Raw genomic sequence first — 10,478 nt, 5'->3', positions numbered from 1 at the left:
AATATATCAATGTATTTGTAAACTTAAAAAAAAAATGAATCAGTGGGAGGAAATGAAGGAAAGTAATTCCAAATTATTTTTGTTATTCTTTCTCGCTATTTTACAATTTGGAAAGAAATGCAATATTTGCAGTTAGTCAGTTTAGTTTTGTCCTCGTGAATTAAATATTAAAATAAAACAAAAGTCTCTTCTCCGCCATTTCTTATCAATTATTAAGTAAAACTAATACACAATTGTTGGAGAATAAGTTTATAACATATACGGTATCAATTTTCCCTGCACCAGATTCGCATTTTGATAATCATTTTTATTTCAGTGATGCTCGAGGCCTTAATATTCATAACTTACTTTGTACCTTACTAAAAGATGAAGAGCTACGAAAACATTTAAAGCCAAAGCCTTAAAAATTACAATCACAAAAATACTCCGAGAAAAATTCAAAACGGAAAGTCCCTATCGAATGGCAAAAATAGATACGTTTACGACTAACTAATTTTGATATCTCATATGGTGACAGCAATGTTGCTAAGCTAAATGGTCAGTAGAATTATTTTTATTAAACTTAGTAAGAGAGTTATGCTTCTCGAGTTGACGACGGGCGATTCATTTTGTGCTTGGATACTAACAAGATTTTCACATTAATCCATTTTAGAGAATTTCAGATATCCCTTATCACATGTTGTTTCGAACACAACGCACAGTCTCTTATTTTGAAAATTTTGATGTATCTGATTTGGAGTATGAGATTTTGCTTGTGAAGCATCGTTTCTCTGTAACTATAAAGTTCTGTCAAAAAGATGTTTGCTCCACAAAAACAAAACGTGATTCAACCCACTATTTTGGTATGAATATCTATACAAATAAACAGTCCAGTTACACATCAGACAAAAGTGGGTGTGAAAACAATCATTATTTTATAAACATCAAACGGAATGCGCAGGTGATATAGACAGCAACATATGGTATCTACCGTTTATACCATATGTCGACATCAAAATCGCCCACTGGTCTAGACAATAAAAATACGGGCACACTGCGAGCACTCTTACATCGGTACTTTGTATACGTACGTTTGTCGTGCTTTGTTTCGATCTGATGAGTCAAGTTCTATTTATCGGTTTTTTTAAAAGATGATTACATGTTTCATCAATGTCCTATGCTAGGTCAACGTTCGAAATATTTTTATCGACGCCATATTCGGCATTTGTCTGTTCAAAGACAGGATTCTATAGTTCAGTGTTTGTGGTTGGTGCTGTCTCATTTGTTGTTATATAAATAAATCAGGCCGTTGGTTTTTCATATTCGGGTCTTTTAAGCAATACTATATTTGATAGGTTGTGGTCATAGTTATTTAATTTACAATAAGACCATATCTACATGTCTTATATAATAACGAAACGTTCTTTTTGTATAAAGCGATCTCTGATTTTTATGGAAGCAATTGAAAAATACCAATTTTAAATTTTAAATAGTGTATTTTTTAGTTATCTAGTAGGTAGGAGACATAAAAAATACAACAAATCATAACACATCGTTGTCAATATAACGGAATTTTATGCGGCTGTCATACAATTGAGAGGTTTAGCAAGCTATAAAACCAGGTTTTATCCGACATTTTCTAATACGAACATGCATTTACAAAGTCAGGAATATGACAGTTGTTATTCATTCATTTGATGTGTTTTAGCTTTTAATTTTGCCATTTGCTTAAGAACTCTCCGTTTGGAATTATCGTCGGAATTCGGTATTTTTGTTATTCTACAAAAACGACAGTAGCGTAACAAACATATAAAGCAACTACGAAAGGGAAAAAAAATAACTCATAAAAAGCTCACAAATCACTCATAAAGTACAACAAAGAACGAACTTAAAGATAAACTCAAAAGGGGGAAATGACAAAATCAACGCTATCAACAAATTGGTGCAAGTAAATATCAACTGCCATACTTCTGAATTGATACAGGTATTTTCCGAAGCAAATTATGGGTTAACAATGGTTTAAAAACTAATGAAACCTGCTACTCGTAAAAAAATTAAATGTGGCAGTAATTGCCAGAATTTTAATCACATACCTCACAGACATACTGTACAAAAGCCAAAAAAGTAGTGTAGGATAATTACTCGATAGATTACAAATTAAATAAAATATAATTACATAAGTAAACAAAAATGAATGAACACTGGACAAAACGTCTTATGTCAGACAAAACAACATGAACTTAACCAAAATTCAAGAATCAAATACAAAAAAGAAGATGTGGTACAATTGCCAATGAGACAACTGTCCACAAGAGACCAAAATGACACAGACAATAACAACTATAGGTCATCGTACGGCCTTCAACAATGAGCAAAGCCCATACGTATTCCGGAAAGGATAAGCAGCTCCCACTACGTGTGAATAGACCGTATAGTGACTTCTAATCGTCTTTTGGTATTTCAATATATGACGAATATCCAAAAAACAATTAAAAGTTCATTGCCTTACTTATTCTCAGACAGCTTTTGCCTGGGTTGTCATATCTTTTTTGACTTTTTGGTTTTTCCAACGAAGATAAGAATGAACCTTCATTAGAAAATAATGCATTCTTTAAAAAATGCATGCATTTCTGCATTTTTTCCTGTAAACTTAAGAATGGAGTTTTAATAATATTTTTTTTTTCGACTATTCCAACCTTTGAAACATCCTGTTTCCCACCATATCAAAACCTGTATTTGAATGATCACAAAAAGGAGATGTGAATAAAAAAAAATGCACCTTATTTATTAAAGCATTAGTAAAACTTGTTAAGAAAAGTGGTCACCAGAAAATGACACGCCAAAATAACATTTACCCTATAACAACGTCCAATCATTCATCTGAAATAATTTCCATAAATATCAAAGGCATATAAGATGGGTGAGATAGTTTTTCTTCTTCTAATAAATGCCCCTAAAACAGCCATCTTCGCGTAAATGAACACGGACAATGAAATGGTAAAAATTTCTAAGTTACAAGTCCAGTTATGCAAACGTAACAAAGGAACACAAACAAAAAGTAAAAGTAAAAAAACAAGAATGAACAATATAAAAAAAAAAAAACAATTAATCCGAACAATTAAATGTAACAAACAAATACCAAAAAAAATAAATAGCGACAGTTCAACTCAAACATTATCAACAAACATGAACCAACCATAAGTACTGATGCCATCTATATCTGACAAACAATAAAGAACCAACCATAAATGCTGATACCACTTATATTTGACAAACAAACAAAAAAGATAAATACAAGGCAACTGTAATGTAACAAACGATAAATACAAGGCAACTCAATGCAACAGATGCAAACAATGAAAATAGGCAATTCAAACGTATCTAAGAAACAAACATTACTGATGCTGAAATTGTAAATCAATTAACATTGTGGATACAGATTTGGGAAACTTGTATCCAGCCATTTAGGAGCCATTCGTTGTATTACTTTAAAAAAATTAATATATACAAAGGGGATCTCATTACACTTGGCAGACCATTCAATATCCTGTTGTTAGTAGGTAGAGAGACTAGTACATTTTTATCAAATTTGCCGAGGTTGGTAATCGTTGTCATAATTAGCAAGTTGTGACAAGGCAAAAAGAAGAATAGATTGAAATTTTGGATGACAAGAGATTTGATTAATTCCTCCTTGTGTATAGGTGTATGCATTTCAGTACGATTTAAAGTCTGCCGTCTACGTTTTTATTTGTACCAGGCTCCCAATTTAATGTGAAAGTAAACGTTTTCATCAGGAGAATGCTATTAATTATTTTGGGCATTATCAGTGAAAAAATTAAAGTATTCATGTCCAAGAATGTAACATGGTCTTCATTCTCTCTTTGACTTCCAATCAGAAATTAATTTTCGAGGTACCAAATTTAACCCTTAGAAATAATTATATCTTGAATTCCTAAATTCATATCTTTGATGATCATTACAAGATTTCGTGTTTAAACATATCTATAAAAATCAATCGAACAGAGTCACGTCAGAAGCAAATAAAACATAGTATATCAGCTTATAACAAGTCGTAAATGAATTCATACATAAATTGATTGAACTTTTTTGGTATGAAACGCTTTCCATGTTTGCAGACCATTTTTATCTCCAAAATGCATCCTATACGACTGAACTCTCGGTTGATTTTTTGTTTAGAGATTGTTTTCTTGTCTGTATTTTCCGGAATCATCAATTTTACTTTAAATTTATAATTAGAAGCAGATTATTTCCTTGTCGGGAAATAGAACTTCTTCGTCGCAATGAGTCTCAATAAAGAGTCAATCATCAATTGTTTTTTTTTTCCTCCAGATTTAAATATAATATTCAGTTAATAAATAAAATAGTAATAGTAATAGTAATAGTAAAATTTCTAAATATTTTGTTTTTTAAACTAGATTATAAAGCTGCAAATGTTTGTAAAGTAACACATTGTCTTCTATTTACTTCTCATTGTTGCTCAAACTAGTATTTACACCAGTATACTTCCAAACAAGAGATATAATTCGCATTCACTTGTAATATTCAAATGCGGTTCCAGCTTCAGGAAGTGAGTTTCTAGAAAGTAATACAGGGATGGTACTTAATCAATTGTATAGTTAATTGATGTCATACATACTTCTGCTGATAACTTGGAGTTATTTATAACATAATGGTCAATGACGATATTGGAGTACTGTTGGTACCAGATTTTACCACACAGACAACAAACAGTGCTATTTTGTAAATTTTAAATGATACATAGATATAGGAAGATGTGGTGTGAGTGCCAATGAGACAACTCTCCATCCAAATAACAATTTATAAAAGACCATTATAGGTCAATGTACGGCCTTCATCACGGAACCTTGGCTCAAACCGAACAACAAGCTACAAAGGGCCCAAAATTACTAGTGTAAAACCATTCAAACGGAAAAACCAACAGTCTAGTCTATGTTCCTTTGAGATTTCAGATTTCTAGTTACGTTATTGCAGGTACAGTAAGGTTGCAATGTGTACAGGTAACATTGATCATACATTAAAGTGACTGATCTTTGTGAAAGCTTTTTGGCTTAAAGGTTGAGGATTCTTGACAATTTACAATTACAAACAAGTGTTTCATATCTGTATATTTTTACTCTCTGTTTGTGGTAATACTTTGAGTTGTTTACTCCTTGATATCTTCTTAATACCCCCACGCAAGTGGTATATTAATTATGACTACGACACAATATTCAAATGTTTTCTTCGCAAAATATGTAGTTGATTTTTCAGACGTTCATATCAGCAGGTTTAGTACTGCAAGCTTGCTTTTACTAATTATCAGAATTCTATGATAGGATATTTTCTATTTTTGTTTTGCTTACTCCTGTGTTTTGTTATCTGTTTTTCAGATGATCTAAAATGTAGTGCTTCTCTTGTCTGATTTATACTAAACCGGCTCTAAAGTACTTTTTTCCCATTGTATTAGATAAAGATCCGATAAAGTTTAAAAAGAGCAGTTTACTCACTTAAACAATTGCCGAAAATTTAATTACTCATAATAACATTGACAGACTAACTGCAAAATTAAAGAAAAAATATTCGGAAGCTCTAATATGTAAGGTGAAAACTCAAATCAGGTTCGTAGTTCATAAGTAGTTGATTAAATACAGTTGTTCGTCTATTTTCTACACTAAACATCGGTTCACTACCCTTATATCTAAGTAAAAAATAATGTCTGTTTGTTTTTTTTTCAGACATCATTGTCAATATAATGGAATTTTATGCGACTATCATACAAGTGAGAGGTTAAGCTAACTATAAAACCAGGTTCAGTCCACCATTTTCTACGTAAGAAGTACCAAATCAGGAAGATGTTTGATATGTTTGAGCTTTTGACTTTACCATTTGATAAGGGACTTTCAAACAGTAGACCAAGAGGGTAAAATTAAACTTCAAATTCAAACGTAGAAATCCTTTGGTAATCTCAGTAAGTCATATTGTAACATCCTCCATTCTCTTTTCCAGACTTCTATGTAAGGTCCAGGGCCAGCTAATAAAAAGGCTGCTAAGTTAGTTATCCTGCATAAGGTCCAAAAGAGAGACGGAAGACACTAAAGGAATATTCATAACCAGATGTGTTATGAAGACCAATGAGAATTCTCCATCCATGTCACAATTTGTAAAAGTATATTATAGGTCAAGGTACGTTCTTCAAGACGCAGCTTTGGCTCACAATGAACTGCAAGCTATAAAGGGTCCTAAAAATACTAGTGTAAAACCATTCAAACAGGATAAACGGAATAATCTATATATAAAAAGGCGAGAAACGAGAACCACAGCACCATACAACAACCACTGAACATCGAGTTCCTGACTTGGAATAGGTACAAATAAAAGCAGCAGATTTAAACGTTTTAATAGGTACCAACCGTCACAGTAGTGTAATATTTATAATTCTAAGACAAACATAGAACGCCATAAAAAAAGAACACAAAAAAAAACGACCAAAAGGCAATAGTATACGGGACGGTATTTTGGTAAAGACACTTGTAACATATCCATCGTTATCTATACAAAAGATTGTCTATAAATGTTAACCAACTTAGGGATTCGTTCGTAAAATTGTGGCAACTTTACCACAAGGAATCATCAACGCGCGGGGAGCAGGGGATATTCACTTCATATGAAGAGCAGAAGTTATTTCGCAATAACCAATACAATTGAGAATGGAAATGGGGAAAGTGTAAAAGAGACAACAACCCGAAAAAAAGAGCAGAAAATAGCCGAAGTACACCAATGGGTTTTCAATACAGCGAGAAAATCCCCTTGGGACAGGCGCAAAAAAGCCGCGGAGTTAAACATATTTTTTTATACCTCAACTACCCCCTATACACCAAGCCAATGTAGAAATACATACATACAACAATTCGCACAGTAAAAGTCAGTTTGAAAGAAGCCCAAGTCTGATATAAGAAAAGGTAACAAAAGAAACTAAACAAAGTGACAATGATACATAAATGAACATAGACTACTGGCAGTTACTGACATCAAGCTCCAGACCTCAATTAAGCTTTGACAATGTCTTTCTAAATAAGAGTTCTTTTACTCTTTATTTGTACTGTAGTCCTGTTATTTAATATCATTTTAGTGGTATATTTAACATTATTATAAAGCGCGGAGTTTTGGTTAGCCATTAAACCAGGATCAACCAACCATTTTTTTTTTATTAAAATGTCCTGTACCAAGTTAGGAATATGGCATTTGTTATCTAACATATCGTTTCTATTCATGTTGTATTGTCGTTTGTTTTTTTTTTTTTTTTTTTTTTTTTTGTTGCTCTTCAGTGTTCTGTTGTTTCCTTGTTTTCCTCTTATAGTTGATATGTTTCCCTCAGTTTTAGTTTGTAACCTAGATTTGTTTTCTCTCAATCAATTTATGACTTTTGAAAACCGGTATGTTCACAAACAAAGGTTCTTAATACTTTCGTGAGACATGTCGCAACGTAGCAAATGTTGAGGACATACACTGTTTTGCTCTCTTAATGAGGTTTTTTTCTGAAGAAAAAATTCCTAATTTACAACATGAACAGCATGGTCAATTTGACAAGAAAAACTAAATATTGTTTTTTTTTAATTGAATTTATTCAGATCTTCAGTGAAGGTATGAATAAAAATTGTGAAACGGTATTTTTTTTATCATGAAAATAGCCCAAAACTTGGTTCAAATTTATGAAAAATTGGTAAATCATTAAAAAGGATACATTCAAATGTCCATAGCAAAAAGAGAAGTGCAGCACCATATGATTTTTTCTTAATCATTTACCTTTTTTACAGAAATATACACGAAAAATTTGGTTAAGGAAATGAGTTTAATTCTAAAAGATATTGGCTCCTCACAAGTGTACATCCTAAAGTAAGTTTTAGATATAACATGTAAATGTAATCTTCCTATCCAGATAACCGCAATTTCCAAAGATACAAATGAGTAATTTTTTAAGTAAGATTCAAAGATAATACCCTGATCCATCGGAGTAATGTCCAATATTCGAATAACTTACTAACTGCTATATGTGTTATTTTAATTGATTATCTTAAAGTTAGTCAAAGGGTAGATCATTGTTTTGCTCTCAAAATTAAGGCCAAACAGACAAAATATCTAAAAGCTTTCCCGTTTGATGTTAAAAGGTAAATACTCATTAATACTATTATAAAAAGAAAATATAAATAAATCCTCTCATGATTAAAGTCAATGGTACAATATCGTAAGTAAGGTGAAATTAGTAGACTTTCCGCAAAGAGAGGCAAAAGTTGTACAAAAGGGACGATAGCAATCACTTTTCTTTCGAGTGCCCTTCACAAAGAAATAAGAGAAATGATGTTTTTAAATTGAAATATATGCTTTATCAATTGTGTTAATAATGGCTGGTGACGGTGACCAATAATATTAACAAAATAAAGAAATTGTTTAGTTTGTACAACCTTATATAAGAATAACTCAAAGATTTAGAACATTCGATCTGAATTCCTACTTGTTTACTCATTACGTCATTCCAGTCTCATCATATATTTCATTTATCTTGTATTTTTTATTTTTTATTTTTTATTTTTTATTTTTTGTTTTTTATTTATTTATTTTTTTTTGTATTTTGTATTTCATACATTCCTACATGTTTTATCTAATGTAGTTTGAGTGTAAACTTGTATGTGGAGATGACGTCACTATAATGTTGTAATAACTTGTGTGTGGAGATGACGTCACTATAATTTTGTAATAACTTGTGTGTGGAGATGACGTCACTATAATCTTGTAATAACTTGTATGTGGAGATGACGTAAATATAATGTTGTAATAACTTGTGTACAATCCTGTTGCTCCTTTTCCAAATGAAATATGTTGAAACTACTACCAAAGGGATATTATAGTCAATAGTTCGAAAATAATTTGACAATTGTATGATAAAAAAATATCATCGACCAATAGACAAAAAACTGTACATAAAACACAACATAGAAAAATAAAACACTGAGTAACACAAACCCCGCCAAAACAAGATAAGCTCGCAGGTAATCATGAAAGGTAAGCAGATCCTGCTTTATATAACACACCTGTCGTACTGCTTATATAAGTACAACATAGGTAATAAGTCTAATTTTGTAGGTTAGATTCGTTAAATAGAGGAATGGAGTGTGGTAACGACAATTAGACAAATACTTTGTAATCTGTGAAATATCAGCAAAGCAAATCGTGATTGTGTTCGTCACTTTATTGAATGGAGGATATCAATTTCATCACCTTGGACACTTGGTTTGATAGCTTCCTTTTAAAAGAGGGACGAAAAATACCAGAGGGACAGTCAAACTCATAAATCGAAAATAAACTGACAACGCCATGGTTAAGAATGAAAAAGACAAACAAGCAATAATACACGTGACACAACATAGAATATTAAAGAATAAGCAACACGAACCCCTCCAAAACCTGGGGGTAAACTCAGGTGCTCCGGAAGGGTATGCAGATCCTGCTCCACATGTGACACCCGTCGTGTGGCTCATGTTATAACACATCCGGTAAATAGTCTAATTCGGTAGCAGCAACGCTTTATCAATCTCTGACATATTGTATCAGCTAAGAGATATATACTATATATACAAGCGTTGCTGAAATGTTACTTCATAAAAAATGGAAAGTTCACAATTGAGAAGCTGAAATCATTTTGTTTGTAGAAATGATTTGTTCTCAACCAATCCTCATTGTCAATGTCTAGAGGTAAGTCAAGATATGGAGCAGACTTATATGTATTTATTGTATAGTGATAAATACAATAATTTTAAAGTCGAAAGGTAGAACATACAATTGCTCTCCTAAGTAGGATGGAATTGGAAGACTATTTAAATGCTCTATTAAGTGCAAAAGTATAGCAATCAACATAGGGTGACTGCTTTGCCTGCTGTAAATATTTACTCCCTTGACATCTGGTCCCTTTTTAGAAATTACCCTTTAATCGACTGAAAAGAACTTGCAGAACAGAGAAATGCAGGGTTTGATAGAAGCATACCGACGCACCTGTTCTTACTTTCTCGTGAACTATTTTTGCAGAAAAAATAGGTCTTCGTCATTTCTTATTGTCAATAAATATTGTTTTTGTATTTCTGAAAACATTTTTCTTTTTATAACCCAAGTGGTATCATTCAAATCATATTCCCTTCAAACGAGTAATGGAGTATTATAGTACAACTTGTATAAATCTGTTCTCGCATTTTAAGCATTTTTTTTTCCTTTTAATATCATTGTTCAAGTGTACTAACTGAATACTTCTGCATGCAACGTGTCGATATATAAAAGACAAAGGACAATGATAGAAACAGAGTAAACACAGAGGTCATGTTTGATGTCTCCATGTTGCTAAGATGAACATCCTTGACATTCAAGTTGCATACAAATATTGAATTTTACTTTTTAAGTGGAGAGGTCTTTTGTATTGAATATAATTTACAATT

This window comes from Mytilus galloprovincialis, chromosome 6 (assembly GCF_965363235.1).
Source record: "Mytilus galloprovincialis chromosome 6, xbMytGall1.hap1.1, whole genome shotgun sequence".
Taxonomy (NCBI): domain Eukaryota; kingdom Metazoa; phylum Mollusca; class Bivalvia; order Mytilida; family Mytilidae; genus Mytilus; species Mytilus galloprovincialis.
This window is presented reverse-complemented; position numbering follows the sequence as displayed.